The sequence below is a fragment of the Rattus norvegicus genome, chromosome 4, assembly GCF_036323735.1.
Source record: "Rattus norvegicus strain BN/NHsdMcwi chromosome 4, GRCr8, whole genome shotgun sequence".
Classification (NCBI taxonomy): domain Eukaryota; kingdom Metazoa; phylum Chordata; class Mammalia; order Rodentia; family Muridae; genus Rattus; species Rattus norvegicus.
This window is the reverse complement of record NC_086022.1, coordinates 143849820-143869882: the sequence shown is the minus strand read 5'-3', so window position 1 is coordinate 143869882 and position 20063 is coordinate 143849820.

Genomic DNA, 20063 nt, shown 5'->3' with positions numbered 1-20063 from the left:
AAGTGTAGTCTGGTTGCAGCAAAAGACTCCAGTATTTCAAGGATGGCCGTAGAATAACGGTTTGACCACCAAGGACAGCAGCAGTAATGGAGTGGAGCTGGCCTAAGTCTAGAAGACAAGCTGAGTGTGCTGCAGAGAAAGGAACTGGAGAAGTACCCCAAAGATTTTAGAGGAGCCCAGAAGATTGGGAGTGGATTCCAGATAATTGTATGTTTCAATATTAGAATTTTGGTTTTTGCTTTATTCAGATTGTGTCTGTGCCTTGGTTCTTTCCTCTTGAAGTAAGAAAGTGTTTAATTTATTTTTGATTTGACAGGAGTCCATAGTTGAGAGACTCTGAATTTTAAATGACTTTGGATTTTTAAAGGAATGGCTATTTTTAAAGAACCTGAATTTTTAGATGTTTGAATTTTTAAAGACTGTGGGACTTTTAAATTTTGGAATATTTTATATTGTAATGTTCCTATTAATGTTAGATCTTGGGGATGAATAAGAACAGAGAGTTTGTGGCTTACTAGTGATTTGTGTTTCAGGCGGACAGTGAATCCGTTGTGCTGGCTGGTTTTATGTACAAGCTAGAGTCACTGTGGAGGAGGGAAGCTCAGTGGAGGAAATATATCAATTATATATAACTGTAAGCAAGTCTGTAGGGAATTTTCTTAATTAGTGACTGATTTGGGGAGGGTCCAGCCCATTATAGGCATGAAAACCCCTGAACAGGTAGTCATGAATCCTATAAAGAATGTAGGCTGAAGATGCCATGGGGAAGCAAATCAGGAAGCCGCACTCCTCCATAGCCTCTATATTAGCTCCTATATCCAGGTTCCTGACCTGACTAGTTTTGAATCCCTCTTCTGACTTCCTTTAGTGATAAATAGTCAAATAAACCCTTATCTCTCCACCTTGTTTTTGGACATGGTGTTTCATCACAGCAACAGTAACCCTAAGTAAGACTGCCCATTTCTATCATCAGTCATTTGGATGATGTTTAAATACGTATTTATTTTTATTTTATCTGCATATACCTTTTGGCAACATGTATGCCTGTGTACAATGTGTCCCTGGTACATGCAAATGCCAGAAGAGGTTAGTGAATTCCCTTGGAACTGGTATTATGAATGATTGTGAACCACAATGTCAATGCTGGGGATTGAAACTGGGTCTTTTAAAAGAACAGCAAGTGATCATAACTGCTGATCCAGCCCCTGGTCATAATGTTTAACCACATCAACAAAAAGTAACTAAAACACAAAGATATCAAATCATTATAAGGAGAATCCTCCTCAAAAGAGTGAAGATAGAACCACAATATTACCCAGCCACTGACTTCTGATTATATAACCAATATCAATTAAACCAATGATCGGCAAGACACTTGCACATCCATGTTAACTGCAGCTCCTTACAATAGCTAAAATATAGGGCCAAACTATATATTGATCAGTGGATGAATGGATAAATAAAATGTAGTGCATATGTACAATGGAATATTATCCAGCCATAAGAAAAAATGTATTTCCATCACATGCTGCAAAATGGATGAACTGGAGGATATTATAGTAAGAGACATAAAGCAGAGTGAGAAATGGAAGTATGACCAATTAGCTCTTTGATCTAACATCAAAACAAAAGTTTGGAAGTAATTGAGACAGTACTAGACATTGGGAAGGTTATAAAGATGGGATAGAAATGGAGTGGTTAGATTTAATCTGATTATGATTAATACATATATACAACTAAAACTCTGAACTCATTAATATGCATAATTAGTACATATTGAAAAGGATGAAACAAGAAATGAAGGAGGGAGTAAAAGATGGAGAAAAGGAGGGAGGGAAGGAGGAAGGCAGAGAGTAAGAAAAGGAAGGAAGAAGGAAGGAAGGAAGGGAGGAAGGAAGGAAGGGAGGAAGGAAGGAAGGAAGGAAGAAAACAGAGGCACAGAAACTTGAACTGCCCGGTGTCACTTGATTTGTAAGTGACACAGCCAAAGTTTCATATAGGTTTAAAAGTTATAAAATATTTGCCTTTAAGTACTTGCATGTCAGTATGCATAAGATATAACTAACACCATTGGGATTTGAATCCACACTAGAGTATATCAAATTACTGTCACTCCACTTTGCTCCCAAAAGTTAGCACTTGTGTAATCCATTTTGGATGCATCTCCAATTTATACTAATCTGATTTATGCTTCTATAAAATCCTTTTAGAGCATAAGTACCTAGCATTGTCATACACACCATAAGTTTAAAATCATTGTATACTATACAGTTTCTTGACTTCAAACAATTCTACTTTTCAGAGAACCGCACATCCAAGCAGCACTGCCACACCCCTGAGCACAAATGGGCCTCATTTCAGAAATCCACATGCTCCAACCTATAGACCCTCCAAGCTATAGACCCATTTATTTATTATTCCTTTGTTCTTGCATCTGCTTTGCTTCCATAAGTATTTACCAATCGCTGCATCTCATGTCTTAGTCATTGCTCTGTTACTGTAAATAGCCACCAAGACCAAGGCAAATCTTATAATAGAAAGCATTTAATAGGTGGCTCGCTTATAGTTTCAGAGGTGTAGGGAATTAACATCATGTTAAGAAACATGGCAGCAGGCATGGCAGGCATGGTGCTGGAGAAATAGGTGAGAGGTACATCCTGGTCCACAGGCAGAGAGAAAAAAAGAAACAATGGGCAGAGTGACACAATTCCTACCACAAAATCACACTTCCTAATTCTTCTAATCCCATCACATATTTCCACTGCCAAGCAACTAAGCATTCAAACATATGGGCCTATGTGGATCATTCTTGTTGAAACCACTACACACATCTATTCACCAATGATGAGCTGCCTCTCATTTCTGCAGCTAACAACCCCATTCTTGTGGGTCTCTGCCAGCATAATTCTCTGTCTCATTCCTATACTGTTACAAAAGCTACCTAATCAGCCATTCTTCCTCCAAATGGATGCCTTCATTCAGAGCATAGATTCATTCATTAGTTCACATACTCACCTAGTGTTTGTATTCCTACTATAATGACACATTCTCTACAGAGTGCCAAAGATACAAGGCTGAGTATTACAAGAAAGTAGTTGTTCTCCTTATTTCATCTCTCTTCCTAAATCCCACCTGATAATATGTGCTGTGTGCCAAGCCCACCCAAGGTAGAATGAGAGGACTGGAGAAGAAAATGTAAAAAGCAAGAATTTTTATTGAGTATTTTGCACTGATATTCATAAGCAAAATTGGTCAAGTTCTCTTTTTTTGTTGTGTCTTTGTGTGGTTTAGGTATCAGAGTAATTGGGCTTTATGGAGTGAACTAGGTAGCATTCCTTTTGTTTCTAGTTTATGGAATAGTTTGAGAAGTGTTGGTATTAGCTCTTCTTTGAAAGTCTGGTAGAATTCTGCACTCAAGCCGTCTGGCCCTGAGCACTTTTTGGTTGGGAGATTTTAATGACTCCTTCTATTTCCTTGGGGGATATGGGCTAGTTTATCTGCTCTTGATTTAAATTTGGTATGTGATATTTGTCTAAAGAATCATCCATTTCATCTAAATTTTCCAGTTTTGTTGAGTATATACTTTAGGAGTAGAATCTGATGATTTTTTGAATTTCCTCAGTTTCTATTGTTGTCTGCCTTTTCATTTCCAACTTTGTTAATTTGGATACTGGCTCTGTGTGATTAATTAGTTTGGATAGGGGTTGATCTACCTTGTTGATTTTCTCAAAGAACCAGCTTTTAGTTTTGTTGATTCTTTGTATCTTTCTCTCTTTCTATTTGGTTGATTTCGGCCCTGAGTTTGACTATTTCCTGCTATTTGACTATTTCCTGCTGTCTACTCCCCTTGGGAGAGTTTGCTTCTTTTTCTTCTAGGGCTTTCGGGTGTGCTGTTACCTCTCCAATTTCCTTACCAGGGCACTTAGTGCTATGAGTTTTCCTCTTAGCACTGCTTTCATTATGTCCCCTAAATTTGGGTATGCTGTGTCATCATGTTCATTGAATTCCAGGAAGTCTTTAATTTCTTTTATTTCTTCCCTGACCAAGTTATCAAATACACCATGGCCTAGATCCTGTTCAGTGTTTTGCCTCATAAACTAAACCATATGTCTTTTTGTATAGACATGATACAGACAACCTAATCTCGGGGAATCAGGGACAGAAAGAAGTCAGAGGAGGACCATCATCAATGAGAATAAGACAATACCTTGCTTATCTCTAGACCTACATGTGTTAGTGACCAAGGAATCAACAGTCATTGGACAAAAGAAAACTGCACTTATATCCCTGACATGTAGTTTGTAGGCTGTGGTCTTTTCACCATGACTTTTAGTACCTCCTTCCAGAAAAGGCATTTACATAAACTCCTCTCTTTTAAAAGGTCAACTTCATTTACATAGAAGATTATTTTGAAACTTAACAAGCTTCTATAATTTAACTAAAGTAGCTCAGCACTGGGCCTTGGGAATCAACTTTTGTCTCTACAAGTAAATAATCTTGCTGTAAATCAGATGCATAGAAACATATTACCATAATATAATAATTATATGACCAATACAGTCTGAAATTTGGTTATTTTCCAAATATAGACTCAGGTAAGCCCCATTTTGCCAACCAATATTGATTGAAAATGAATCGAAGTATCATACTAGCAGCCCCAAATCCAACCGAAGGCATTATACCTAGACAAGAGAGACCTAGGGTCAAACATTTTCCAAGTTTTAAAGCATTGTTGGGGTCAGTTCACAAAGACACATTAGACTTCAGGCTGACATGAATGTAAAGCTATGGCAATATTTTACAACAACTTTCATCGATATTTATCTCACCTACCCCAAACAGATTTTACTAGGAATACTAAGTGTTCCATGTTTATGATTAAGTTCACAGACTTAAGGAAATATTTTGAAAATAAGTGTCTGCTTTGGAAGGCCTTGCTATTTGTGAATTCACACTCCTATGTGACACCATGCATTTTCTGAAATAAACTAGAAAATAGATGAAAAGGTGCTGGAAATAAAATGAATGCTGTGAATTCTCTTGGATGTTTCAACCTTGCTTCCAGTAAGTGGCAATAATACTTCCAACATTATTCTGGGCTTTAATATTTTGCATTTCTAGTCCTCCTGACAGTTTCATGCACGACTGTTAAACTGAGTAGAGTACTAGCGTTTCAGATAGATAATGTTGCCAGGGTAACAGTCTACCTAACTTCCCAGCATGCTGGTACACCAGATGATTGTGCATGCATGCAGTGCTAGTTCAGAACAAAACACAGCTGGAAAACTGCCCTCAAAGATCTTACAGTTGCGAAGTCCTATAGAGAAGATGTATTTTTACAATCCAGAAACCCACCCAGCCAGGTATTTTCCTAGAATTTTACAGAGTAGGAAATATCAATAGAACAGCTGCAGAGTGGGGAAGAGGTCAAAGGAAGCATGAACAGCAAGCATTGGGAAAACTTAAGAGATCTTTATTGACTCTTCCCTGGAAACTGCCAATTCTACATTCTACCTGGTGCTTAAATTTATCTACTCAGTCAGATGGAAATAAAATAAATGTTTCTAAAAGGATAAGTCATGTCTCCGCTGGAAATGGTATATTCCACAAACGACATCACTTGGCTTGGTCTAGAGAAAGTTTTGATGGAGAGGTGCTTGTGGCCATAGATAGGGATGCTGGTCACCATCCTATAATATATAAACTCCAACCAACTGACCAATGTATTCCCAATACCCCAGAGGTCAAGAAGCCTAAGCAAGAAAAAAATGGAAGTAGAGAAAGATGAATAGTCTTTTTTTTTCAAAAAATAATTTCTGCAGGATTTTATGAGAGCCATAATAAGGACACAGGAGGCACTGCTTATTTCAGACCTAAGTATGGTTTTGGCAGACTTTCTCCTGTTATTATTAAAGGAGCTCTTCTAAATTCTCAGACACCACCACCACCTTCCCTCTATCAACATCCCTCTCTGTGTACTCATCCTATGAAATGATCACTTAATCCAGCTATAGCCGAAACTCCAATGGACCAATAGTTAGGAGTTGTTTTTTTTTTAATCTACTTGTTGTAGCCATGAGTAATTCATTTCCAGATACTGGTTAGAAGTACATTTAGGGATATCATAGTTTACTATTTCCAGAAAGCTTTGCGTATGTGGCTTTTCTTCTTAGGATCCAGTATGTTTCCACAGCCTGAACTCTAATCACCACTACATTAAGGAGACTGAGCCTAGGAAGCATAGAAATGTGGACTCTGAAGTCAAAACATGAGATTATGCCTTCACTTTGCTACTCACAAGCCATTTGCCCTTTTAGAACTCCTTCCTACCTCTCAGTGGGTCAGCCTCTTCATCTGCTGCACAGAAACAGTAACAGCGCCTAGCCCCTAGTGTGGTAAAGGTTTCAAATGGATTACGTACGTAGCACCTAGATTATTATTGGAGATGTTGGCTACCTTTATTATTATGGCCACCATCCTCCTCTCAGGTGTGCAAGAAGAATTACATAAAACATGTAAGACATCACATCAAATAAGTAAGATTAGTGTATTAGCTGTCAGGCAAAGAGAAAGGCATCCACTTTTAAATCTGTGTGACGGTTTTTAACTTAAATTTGAATCAAGCATATGTTTGCTCATTATCCTCTTTCATGTTTGTAGAATGCTAGCTCATATGTCAATATTATTTTAGAAGTACTTCTCCTTCTGTTCACTCTAAATTGGTGGGGTAGGGAAATTAAAAGCCTCCGTTAAAATGCCAAAATGCCAAAACAACAGAACGGCCCTTGTTTAGAAAGGTTTGAAGGAATTAGAGAGATTCCCAAGCTCATCGTAACTGTCCACATCAGAAAATTCAAACACTTTGGTCAAGCGTTCTACCATCTGGCCCACCTGCTGCATAAGCATACAGCCTGCTAGCCCCTGGCCAAAACTAAGTTTCTTCTCAAATTGCAATGGTACTATTTACCTTCCCTCAGCTACTTAACTCATCTAAGGCACCCATATGTCTACCTCATATAAATTCGATCAAACCTCACTCTTCCTTTCTGATAATGTTTGAGCCTAGAATGTTCTCCAACTGCCTCTTCATTCAAAAGACTTGGTTCCCAGGTTGATAATATTGAAAGGTGGGGCCTAGTAGAGTAGATCAGCTAATGCCAGGAAAGGCATGTGGAACTCTGGTCTCTAGCTGTCCCAGCATGCTCAGCTACATATTGCTGCTGTGACGTTCCACCCCCTCCAACCAGTATCCTATTCACAAACCCCAGAACTGGAAGCCAAAACGAAAATCCTCTCCAGAAATTGATTTATCTCAGTGATTTGCTACAGTAAGAGAAAGCTGAGTAGCATACTGTCAAACACCATCTCTGCGTGAGGACTTCTCAGAGTCCCCCTCACCCCTTCTTTAAGAAAACAGCATCTTCTGAGTTTCCACGATCTTCGATTTACACCTTGCAGGTGCTGCTATGCCCGTGACTCTAACAACGCTGTGCAGGATATATGGAAATAGCTCCCATTTGAGCTAGGAAAAGGATTCCTGCCACTCCCTCACTGCTCTAATGTACAGAACACGGAAGAGTAAGAAATCTATTTCGGAGTTTGTAATCTGGGCCTGGCGAATCCAAACAACCCCCCTCTGATCAATGGCTGAATCACACCATTCATCTCAGAAATTAAGCATGTATGTCCTGTCCTCTTCGAATGAGAAAAGAAGTAAACGTCTGCCAGTAACTTTAGACTCCTGGAATCAAAGACTCAGCAGGCTTGAAAATTATGAAGTATCTCCAATTATTTAGATTAACTGTCATTACCTGCTGATCAGGAATCCTTTTCCCTTCAAGCTAAGGTAAAATGTTCGCACCTGAACTCTGCCCAGTTCCGGTTTGTTTCTATTTTCTGTTGGCTTCCTCCGTCTGCCTCATTACCCAATCTGCCTTTCCTTCCCCCCATTACTCACCTTAAATATGAGTTGCTCTGAAGATCATTGGTAATTCACATAAAATATGGTCCTGTTACTTTTCTTTTCTTTAAAAGGACCGTGATAATTACAAACTGCAACAAACGGAGCTGAAAATAACTCCCCAGGCCGTTGTGCATTAGGAATTAGATTAAAATGAGCCCAATTTATTTTTAAATGACCTGGTAATTTGTAGGAAAGATTTAAGCTACTTAAATTTTCATCAGTGGAAAAAGTAGAAGGCTCAGAAAATCAACTGCTGGTCACTGCAGTGGGGGAACAGAGCCTTTCCTGGCAGCCTCAGAGGTGGTGTTGATGGACTCTTGTTTAAAGATTTAGATTCAAACAGCAACAAGGGAGAAAAAAGACCTAATTTAATATAAGTTTAATCTGCTCTAAAAGCCTCAAATAAAGGAAGCTAACCTCAGCACATGATTATATGTGACAAAAATCTGTACTGGGAACTAATTTTCTGATTAGAGTTTGAAATCAAACCCTTAGGATTTTTTTTTTTTTGAGATACATTTATAGCATGAAGGATTTGATGCTTTATCCACTAGGGTAAGGCAATATCAAATGTCTGTGCTCATTGCAAAGTGGAGACAGGGTTGGGGTACTGAGGCAGGAGTTTCACCATCACTGCACAGTCATAGTCTCTCTGCTATGTTGGAACACCGATGGCATGTGCAGGCATAGTGGCAATAACAAGGAGGCTTCTTGCATTTAAAAGAAAGGCTTCTGTTATTCACCACCTATCAATGTTTGTAAACAACCAACCCCAGTACTAACACAGCATATACACAAGCTGAATTTGAACTTTAATACAAAGGTTACTACAGCTATAAATAAAAATGGCCCTTCTCTTTCCATGGGAGGATACCACTACCATTATTCTAATCATAGTATATGCAAATGTAGCACTCTTTATATTCAATATAGTATTACAAACCTTTTCTTGATATAAAACTAATCTTCCTTCTCTTGTTCAACATCAACTATTTCTCTGGGTCTTATATCACTATGACATATTGAGCAAGAGATATACATATTAACATACATATGTACATTTATATACATATGTGTGTGTGTGTTTATGTGTGTATTCTCACAAACATATATCCTACAAGGGAAAACTCCATAATGGTTTGACGTATATCAAAGCTAAAGGCATAAACATACAATACTTTAAATTTTAATGGTGTCCATAGTAAGATACATTCCAGATATATGAAGGATTTGGAAAGAGGAGTACGCTGCCCACATAGGATATTTTGCTTCTCTTTTCTACTGTAAAAATGCTTTCTTTTCTAGTTTGTGCTGTCCATGAAACACTAACATACTTGTATTTCATTGAAGAAATGAAATACTTTCTTCCTTCCCCTATATTTGGCACTAAGAGCTCCAGAATAATGCCATAGAATAGTAGTGTGTTCACTGATGTGATGGTTAATTTTTGATGGGACACAAAAATGTTAATAATGGTCTCCCATGGAAGGGACAAAGGCTTCTGGGAAGCCTTCAAGATTATTTCAGTAAGGCTAATCAAGGTGGGAACACCCACTTGCTGGGAGGGCACCATTCCTTCAGCTAAGCCTCTAGACTGTTGTTAAAAATGAGAAAGAAAGCTGAGCATAAGCATTCATCATTCTCAGCTTCTTGACTAAAGCTGCAATGTGATTGGCTACCTCAAGCACCTTATGCTATCCTCAACATGAGAGGCTGTAACCTTAAACTATAACCCAAAATAAACCTTCCTTCAAGTTGTATTTTCTCATAGCCATAGGAAAATAGCTAAGATCTACAATTTACTCACTAAACAGTCACCCTGGGAGAATTATTATTTATCAAGACATCACTGGACCTCTGAAGTCTGCCTTATTTCATAGGTCTCTCAAATTGGATCTTTAAAATGTCTGCCTAATTCCTACCCTTGTAGGAACTGGGAAAACTCCTTTCTTTGGACTCACATTCCCTCTGTATCTCTTATGATTTTTTTCCTCTGTAATTGGTCTTTCTATAAATAAACTCTCATGAAATGATCCCTCTCTATGTAAACCATCTGTTTCCTCCTGTGGAATTCTTGCATTCCCAGATTTTCTGGTCTGCTTAAGGAAACATGCCTATAACCTAGCACTATTATGAGTTTGATACAAAGACATGCATTCAAAGAGGAGAAAAGGTGGCTTAGATCTATCTCGAACAGTGGTTCTCAACCTGAAGATCACTACCACTTTGGCGACCAAATGACCTTTCACAGGAGTCACAATTGGAAAACACTAATATTTACATTATGATTCATAATAGTAGCAAAAATGCAGTTATGAATTAGCAACAAAAATAATTTTATGATTGGGGAGCATCACAACATAACATTAAATGGTCACAGCCTTAGGAAGGCTAGGAACCACTGATCTAGAAAGTTGTATGAAAACAACAAGGCATTTTGAAATGAAACATTGATGACTCTGAAGTAACATGGAATGGAGATAGAATTCTCACTGCAAGAAGAAGGGGAGATAAGACCCAAGTGTGAAAGAACAAACTGCAGGTGGGTTTCAGAGGCAATGATACATCCATTATGTATAAAGGATGGTGACGGTATTGTGGGAAAAAAGCTTAATCTATGTAATCATGGTCTTCACACTAAAAGTCCCTTAAAAATGATTATGTAGAAAATCAAAAGCAGATAATAACTCTTGTGAAGAAGAGAGATAAACAAGTTATTAATTAATGTGTGTATGTGCATTTGTGTGTATGTATGTAGGCATGTATGTGTGTATGTATGTGTGTATGTATGTATGTATGTACGTATGTATGTATGTATGTATGTATTTGTTCACTAAGCTTCAGGTTCTTTTACAGAGATTGTTTAACCCAAGACATTAGCTCTACAGCCCCTCAGTATCTATAGCCTACCATTCAGCACTGCCTCTTATGTCTGCAGGTCATGCCTATTTTAGGAAAAAAAGGGAGGAGTCCCTTAGACAGGACTTAATACCAAGGGAAAAAGGAACATTTTACTGCAGTAGCTTTCAACACTACATAAGTCAATAGCTGATTTTTGTCTCTACCACAGTGTGAAGCACTTTGGCTTCCCTGACTGGGAAGTCATCTTATAGAGCTGCATATACAGCTCAGGCACACCCTTCACAAACAGACTACAACCTACCCACTTGGCACCCTCTCACCAATGCCTGTGAGAAGTTCTCTCCCCACCCGAGTTAGACCACAGAGCCCGGAAGAAGCAAATAGTCCACACCAAACAAGCATCTCCTCAACAGCTTTAGGAACATTAGAAATGTAGGAAGCATGGCACGCCCAAAGAAGCAAACAGAAATACTTGGCTAGCTTTGAAGCAATGGGTCTCTCTGATGTTACAGAGAGAAATTCTAAGAAGGGATGTGAAGGATCTCAGTGAGATGAAAACAAAGCAAAACAGCCCAAAAGCAGGAAAGAAATATTTGAGCTAAATTGAAATATCCAACCACGTGAAAACTATGTCAACGCGATAAACACAGATTGTAGAACTAAAGTATAGTGTGACTGAGGTTAAAAATTCAATACAGAATCCAACAGAAGAATCAATCAAACAAAAGAAAGAATTAAAGGAAGAATTGACAGACAATTCAAAGGCAAAAGGTGTTTCTTTGTTTGTCTGTTTGTTTCCAATTATCCAATCAGATAAGAAAAAATATAAAACCTGAAAAGGAATAAAGAATGAAGAACTCATGGGACATCAGTCAGTCAGTGAACTAATACATAGACTATGGGAATTTCAGAATGAGATCAGAAATGTAAGGGAAGAGAGCCTGTTAAAGAGGTGACTCTAAAAACAAGTTTAAAGAACAAATGTCTGGTAACTTCAGAAAATCTGACAAAAGTGTTTTAGTAAATACCAAGGAACAGGAAGTCCTTGAGTTGTCAATGAGTTTTACACAGGTAAAATCATACCCAGAGATACTATAATGAAAATATAACTCTCAAAAGCAGTCTTGAAAACAGGAACAGACAAAAACAATTCCTTACAATACATAAAACTTACAAAAGGCTATTAAGAAATCTCTCAGCGGAGGCTTTGAAGGCCAAGGAGGGATGGGGGTGATATAGACAAAGCACTGAAAGAAAAGCACTTCAAGCAAAGCATCATCGTACCAGTGAAGCAGGAACCAGAAGGCAGGAACCAGAGCCGATGAAATGGAATGCCTCTTACTGGCTTGCTCTCCATGGTATGTTCAGCTTGCTTTCTTATTACTCCCAGGACAAACTGTCCAGGATTAGTACCACACAAAGTGAGCTAGAACCTCAAAAATCAATTAATAAATCAAAAAAATTAATGAATCAAAAATATCCCCACATAGACTCACCTATAGGCCAATCTGATGAAAGAATTTTCTTAATTGAGGCCCATCTTCCCAAACATCTCAGTTTGAGTCAAGCTGACCAAAACACTAACCAACCTTAACTGGACTCTTTTTAATGTATTTATTAGGTTACATGGTGAAATATGTAATCAAAGAAAAACTTAAAAATATCTGTAAATTAAGAAACACATTGATACACAAATCAATACAATTACAAAACAAATAAGAGCAAATCAAACATGTATAAATATGGGAAAACAGCACATAAAAACATAAGAAATGTACCAAAAATCACTCTAAGAGAAAAATGTATACAAATAAATTATCTATATTACCATAGAGGACAATATAGAATATCAACTACTTAGCATTAACTTTAAGAAGTTAGAAATTTAAAACATACTTAAGACCAAATATATACTACAAAAAGAAATGGTAATAACCAGACCAAAAACAAATAAAATTCAATATATAAAAATTAAAGTTCGAGTTCTCTGCACCCAAATCCCGTGGGAGGGAGAGCTAAACCTTCAGAGAGGCAGACAAGCCTGGGAAACCAGAAGAGACTGCTCCCTGCACACACATCTCGGACGCCAGAGGAAAAAGCCAAAGACCATCTGGAACCCTGGTGCACTGAAGCTCCCGGAAGGGGCGGCACAGGTCTTCCTGGTTGCTGCCGCTGCAGAGAGCCCGTGGGGAGCACCCCACGAGGGAACCTGAGCCTCGGGACCACAGGTAAGACCAAATTTTCTGCTGCAAGAAAGCTGCCTGGTGAGCTTGGGACACAGGAAAGCAGAATTTCTCTAGGACCGGGCACGTTCTGTGTTTACCGGAAGTCCCACACCCACGGATCCCGGCCCGCAGCAGCTCTCGGCTCCCAGACCCGGTGAGAGAGAGACCCAACCACCTGGTCAGGTGTGCACTCCTGAGGCTGCAGAGTGGAAGAGACCACCAACTCTGCTCACCCCTGCCCACATCCCTGGCCCAAGAGGAAACTGTATAAGGCCTCTGGGCTCCCGTGGGGAAGGGCCCAGGAGCGGCAGGACCCCTGTGCCTGAGACACCGCCGGAACCTGAAAGAAACAGACCGGATAAACAGTTCTCTGCACCCAAATCCCGTGGGAGGGAGAGCTAAACCTTCAGAGAGGCAGACAAGCCTGGGAAACCAGAAGTGACTGCTCCCTGCACACACATCTCGGACGCAAGAGGAAAAAGCCAAAGACCATCTGGAACCCTGGTGCACTGAAGTTCCCGGAAGGGGCGGCACAGGTCTTCCTGGTTGCTGCCGCTGCAGAGAGCCCGTGGGCAGCACCCCACGAGCGAACCTGAGCCTCGGGACCACAGGTAAGACCAAATTTTCTGCTGCAAGAAAGCTGCCTGGTGAACTCAAGACACAGGCCCACAGGAACAGCTGAAGACCTGTAGAGAGGAAAAACTACACGCCAGAAAGCAGAACACTCTGTCCCCATAACTGACTGAAAGAGAGGAAAACAGGTCTACAGCACTCCTGTCACACAGGCTTATAGGACAGTCTAGCCACTGTCAGAAATAGCAGAACAAAGTAACACTAGAGATAATCTGATGGCGAGAGGCAAGCGCAGGAACCCAAGCAACAGAAACCAAGACTACATGCCATCATCGGAGCCCAATTCTCCCACCAAAACAAACATGGAATATCCAAACACACCAGAAAAGCAAGATCTAGTTACAAAATCATATTTGATCATGATGCTGGAGGACTTCAAGAAAGACATGAACACACTTAGGGAAGCACAGGAAAACATTAATAAACAAGTAAAAGCCTACAGAGAGGAATCGCAAAAATCCCTGAAAGAATTCCAGGAAAACACAATCAAACAGTTGAAGGAATTAAAAATGGAAATAGAAGCAATCAAGAAAGAACACATGGAAACAACCCTGGATATAGAAAACCAAAAGAAGAGACAAGGAGCTGTAGATACAAGCCTCACCAACAGAATACAAGAGATGGAAGAGAGAATCTCAGGAGCAGAAGATTCCATAGAAATCATTGACTCAACTGTCAAAGATAATGTAAAGCGGAAAAAGCTACTGGTCCAAAACATACAGGAAATCCAGGACTCAATGAGAAGATCAAACCTAAGGATAATAGGTATAGAAGAGAGTGAAGACTCCCAGCTCAAAGGACCAGTAAATATCTTCAACAAAATCATAGAAGAAAACTTCCCTAACCTAAAAAAAGAGATACCCATAGACATACAAGAAGCCTACAGAACTCCAAATAGATTGGACCAGAAAAGAAACACCTCCCGTCACATAATTGTCAAAACACCAAACGCACAAAATAAAGAAAGAATATTAAAAGCAGTAAGAGAAAAAGGTCAAGTAACATATAAAGGGAGACCTATCAGAATCACACCAGACTTCTCGCCAGAAACTATGAAGGCCAGAAGATCCTGGACTGATGTCATACAGACCCTAAGAGAACACAAATGCCAGCCCAGGTTACTGTATCCTGCAAAACTCTCAATTAACATAGATGGAGAAACCAAGATATTCCATGACAAAACCAAATTAACACAATATCTTTCTACAAATCCAGCACTACAAAGGATAATAAATGGTAAAGCCCAACATAAGGAGGCAAGCTATACCCTAGAAGAAGCAAGAAACTAATCGTCTTGGCAACAAAACAAAGAGAATGAAAGCACACAAACATAACCTCACATCAAATATGAATATAACGGGAAGCAATAATCACTATTCCTTAATATCTCTCAATATCAATGGCCTCAACTCCCCAATAAAAAGACATAGATTAACAAACTGGATACGCAATGAGGACCCTGCATTCTGCTGCCTACAGGAAACACACCTCAGAGACAAAGACAGACACTATCTCAGAGTGAAAGGCTGGAAAACAACTTTCCAAGCAAATGGTCAGAAGAAGCAAGCTGGAGTAGCCATTCTAATATCAAATAAAATCAATTTCCAACTAAAAGTCATCAAAAAAGATAAGGAAGGACACTTCATATTCATCAAAGGAAAAATCAACCAAGATGAACTCTCAATCCTAAATATCTATGCCCCAAATATAAGGGCACCTACATATGTAAAAGAAACCTTACTAAAGCTCAAAACACACATTGCACCTCACACAATAATAGTGGGAGATTTCAACACCCCACTCTCATCAATGGACAGATCATGGAAACAGAAATTAAACAGTGATGTAGACAGACTAAGAGAAGTCATGAGCCAAATGGACTTAACGGATATTTATAGAACATTCTATCCTAATGCAAAAGGATATACCTTCTTCTCAGCTCCTCATGGTACTTTCTCCAAAATTGACCATATAATTGGTCAAAAAACGGGCCTCAACAGGTACAGAAAGATAGAAATAATCCCATGCGTGCTATCGGACCACCACGGCCTAAAACTGGTCTTCAATAACAATAAGGGAAGAATGCCCACATATACGTGGAAATTGAACAATGCTCTACTCAATGATAACCTGGTCAAGGAAGAAATAAAGAAAGAAATTAAAAACTTTTTAGAATTTAATGAAAATGAAGATACAACATACTCAAACTTATGGGACACAATGAAAGCTGTGCTAAGAGGAAAACTCATAGCGCTGAGTGCCTGCAGAAAGAAACAGGAAAGAGCATATGTCAGCAGCTTGACAGCACACCTAAAAGCTCTAGAACAAAAAGAAGCAAATACACCCAGGAGGAGTAGAAGGCAGGAAATAATCAAACTCAGAGCTGAAATCAACCAAGTAGAAACAAAAAGGACCATAGAAAGAATCAACAGAACCAAAAGTTGGTTCTTTGAGAAAATCAACAAGATAGATAAACCCTTAGCCAGACTAACGAGAGGACACAGAGAGTGTGTCCAAATTAACAAAATCAGAAATGAAAAGGGAGACATAACTACAGATTCGGAGGAAATTCAAAAAATCATCAGATCTTACTATAAAAACCTATATTCAACAAAATTTGAAAATCTTCAGGAAATGGACAATTTCCTAGACAGATACCAGGTATCGAAGTTAAATCAGGAACAGATAAACCAGTTAAACAACCCCATAACTCCTAAGGAAATAGAAGCAGTCATTAAAGGTCTCCCAACCAAAAAGAGCCCAGGTCCAGACGGGTTTAGTGCAGAATTCTATCAAACCTTCATAGAAGACCTCATACCAATATTATCCAAACTATTCCACAAAATTGAAACAGATGGAGCCCTACCGAATTCCTTCTACGAAGCCACAATTACTCTTATACCTAAACCACACAAAGACACAACAAAGAAAGAGAACTTCAGACCAATTTCCCTTATGAATATCGACGCAAAAATACTCAATAAAATTCTGGCAAACCGAATTCAAGAGCACATCAAAACAATCATCCACCATGATCAAGTAGGCTTCATCCCAGGCATGCAGGGATGGTTTAATATACGGAAAACCATCAACGTGATCCATCATATAAACAAACTGAAAGAACAAAACCACATGATCATTTCATTAGATGCTGAGAAAGCATTTGACAAAATTCAACACCCCTTCATGATAAAAGTCCTGGAAAGAATAGGAATTCAAGGCCCATACCTAAACATAGTAAAAGCCATATACAGCAAACCAGTTGCTAACATTAAACTAAATGGAGAGAAACTCGAAGCAATCCCACTAAAATCAGGGACTAGACAAGGCTGCCCACTCTCTCCCTACTTATTCAATATAGTTCTTGAAGTTCTAGCCAGAGCAATCAGACAACAAAAGGAGATCAAGGGGATACAGATCGGAAAAGAAGAGGTCAAAATATCACTATTTGCAGATGACATGATAGTATATTTAAGTGATCCCAAAAGTTCCACCAGAGAACTACTAAAGCTGATAAACAACTTCAGCAAAGTGGCTGGGTATAAAATTAACTCAAATAAATCAGTTGCCTTCCTCTATACAAAAGAGAAACAAGCCGAGAAAGAAATTAGGGAAACGACACCCTTCATAATAGACCCAAATAATATAAAGTACCTCGGTGTGACTTTAACCAAGCAAGTAAAAGATCTGTACAATAAGAACTTCAAGACACTGAGGAAAGAAATTGAAGAAGACCTCAGAAGATGGAAAGATCTCCCATGCTCATGGATTGGCAGGATTAATATAGTAAAAATGGCCATTTTACCAAAAGCAATCTACAGATTCAATGCAATCCCCATCAAAATACCAATCCAATTCTTCAAAGAGTTAGACAGAACAATTTGCAAATTCATCGGGAATAACAAAAAACCCAGGATAGCTAAAGCTATCCTCAACAATAAAAGGACTTCAGGGGGAATCACTATCCCTGAACTCAAGCAGTATTACAGAGCAATAGTGATAAAAACTGCATGGTATTGGTACAGAGACAGACAGATAGACCAATGGAATAGAATTGAAGACCCAGAAATGAACCCACACACCTATGGTCACTTGATTTTTGACAAAGGAGCCAAAACCATCCAATGGAAAAAAGATAGCATTTTCAGCAAATGGTGCTGGTTCAACTGGAGGGCAACATGTAGAAGAATGCAGATCGATCCATGCTTATCACCCTGTACAAAGCTTAAGTCCAAGTGGATCAAGGACCTCCACATCAAACCAGACACACTCAAACTAATAGAAGAAAAACTAGGGAAGCATCTGGAACACATGGGCACTGGAAAAAATTTCCTGAACAAAACACCAATGGCTTATGCTCTAAGATCAAGAATCGACAAATGGGATCTCATAAAACTGCAAAGCTTCTGTAAGGCAAAGGACACGGTGGTTAGGACAAAACGGCAACCAACAGATTGGGAAAAGATCTTTACCAATCCTACAACAGATAGAGGCCTTATATCCAAAATATACAAAGAACTCAAGAAGTTAGACCGCAGGGAAACAAATAACCCTATTAAAAAATGGGGTTCAGAGCTAAACAAAGAATTCACAGCTGAGGAATGCCGAATGGCTGAGAAACACCTAAAGAAATGTTCAACATCTTTAGTCATAAGGGAAATGCAAATCAAAACAACCCTGAGATTTCACCTCACACCAGTGAGAATGGCTAAGATCAAAAACTCAGGTGACAGCAGATGCTGGCGAGGATGTGGAGAAAGAGGAACACTCCTCCATTGTTGGTGGGATTGCAGACTGGTAAAACCATTCTGGAAATCAGTCTGGAGGTTCCTCAGAAAATTGGACATTGAACTGCCTGAGGATCCAGTTATACCTCTCTTGGGCATATACCCAAAAGATGCCTCAACATATAAAAGAGACACGTGCTCCACTATGTTCATCGCAGCCTTATTTATAATAGCCAGAAGCTGGAAAGAACCCAGATGCCCTTTAACAGAGGAATGGATACAGAAAATGTGGTACATCTACACAATGGAATATTACTCAGCTATCAAAAACAACGAGTCTATGAAATTCGTAGGCAAATGGTTGGAACTGGAAAATATCATCCTGAGTGAGCTAACCCAATCACAGAAAGACATACATGGTATGCACTCATTGATAAGTGGCTATTAGCCCAAATGCTTGAATTACCCTAGATCCCTAGAACAAACGAAACTCAAGACGGATGATCAAAATGTGAAAGCTTCACTACTTCTTTAAATGAGGAAAAAAAATACCCTTGGCTGGGAAGGGAGAGGCAAAGATTAAAACAGAGACTGAAGGAACACCCATTCAGAGCCTGCCCCACAGGTGGCCCATACATATACAGCCACCCAATTGGACAAGATGGATGAAGCAAAGAAGTGCAGACCGACAGGAGCCGGATGTAGATCGCTCCTGAGAGACACAGCCAGAATAAAGCAAATACAGAGGCGAATGCCAGCAGCAAACCACTGAGCTGAGAATACGTCCCCCGTTGAAGGAATCAGAGAAAGAACTGGAAGAGCTTGAAGGGGCTCGCGACCCCAAAAGTACAACAATGTCAAGCAACCAGAGCTTTCAGGGACTAAGCCACTACCTAAAGACTATATATGGACTGACCCTGGACTCTGACCCCATAGGTAGCAATGAATATCCTAGTAAGAGCACCAGTGGAAGGGGAAGCCCTGGGTCCTGCTAAGACTGAACCCCCAGTGAACTAGACTATGGGGGGAGGGCGGCAATGGGGGGAGGGTTGGGAGGAGAACACCCATAAGGAAGGGGAGGGGGGAGGGGGATTTTGCCCGGAAACTGGGAAAGGGAATAACACTTGAAATGTATATAAGAAATACTCAAGTTAATAAAAAAATAAAAAAAAAAAAAGAAATAGCAGAACAAAGTAACACTAGAGATAATCTGATGGCGAGAGGCAAGCGCAGGAACCCAAGCAACAGAAACCAAGACTACATGCCATCATCGGAGCCCAATTCTCCCACCAAAACAAACATGGAATATCCAAACACACCAGAAAAGCAAGATCTAGTTACAAAATCATATTTGATCATGATGCTGGAGGACTTCAAGAAAGACATGAACACACTTAGGGAAGCACAGGAAAACATTAATAAACAAGTAAAAGCCTACAGAGAGGAATCGCAAAAATCCCTGAAAGAATTCCAGGAAAACACAATCAAACAGTTGAACGAATTAAAAATGGAAATAGAAGCAATCAAGAAAGAACACATGGAAACAACCCTGGATATAGAAAACCAAAAGAAGAGACAAGGAGCTGTAGATACAAGCCTCACCAACAGAATACAAGAGATGGAAGAGAGAATCTCAGGAGCAGAAGATTCCAT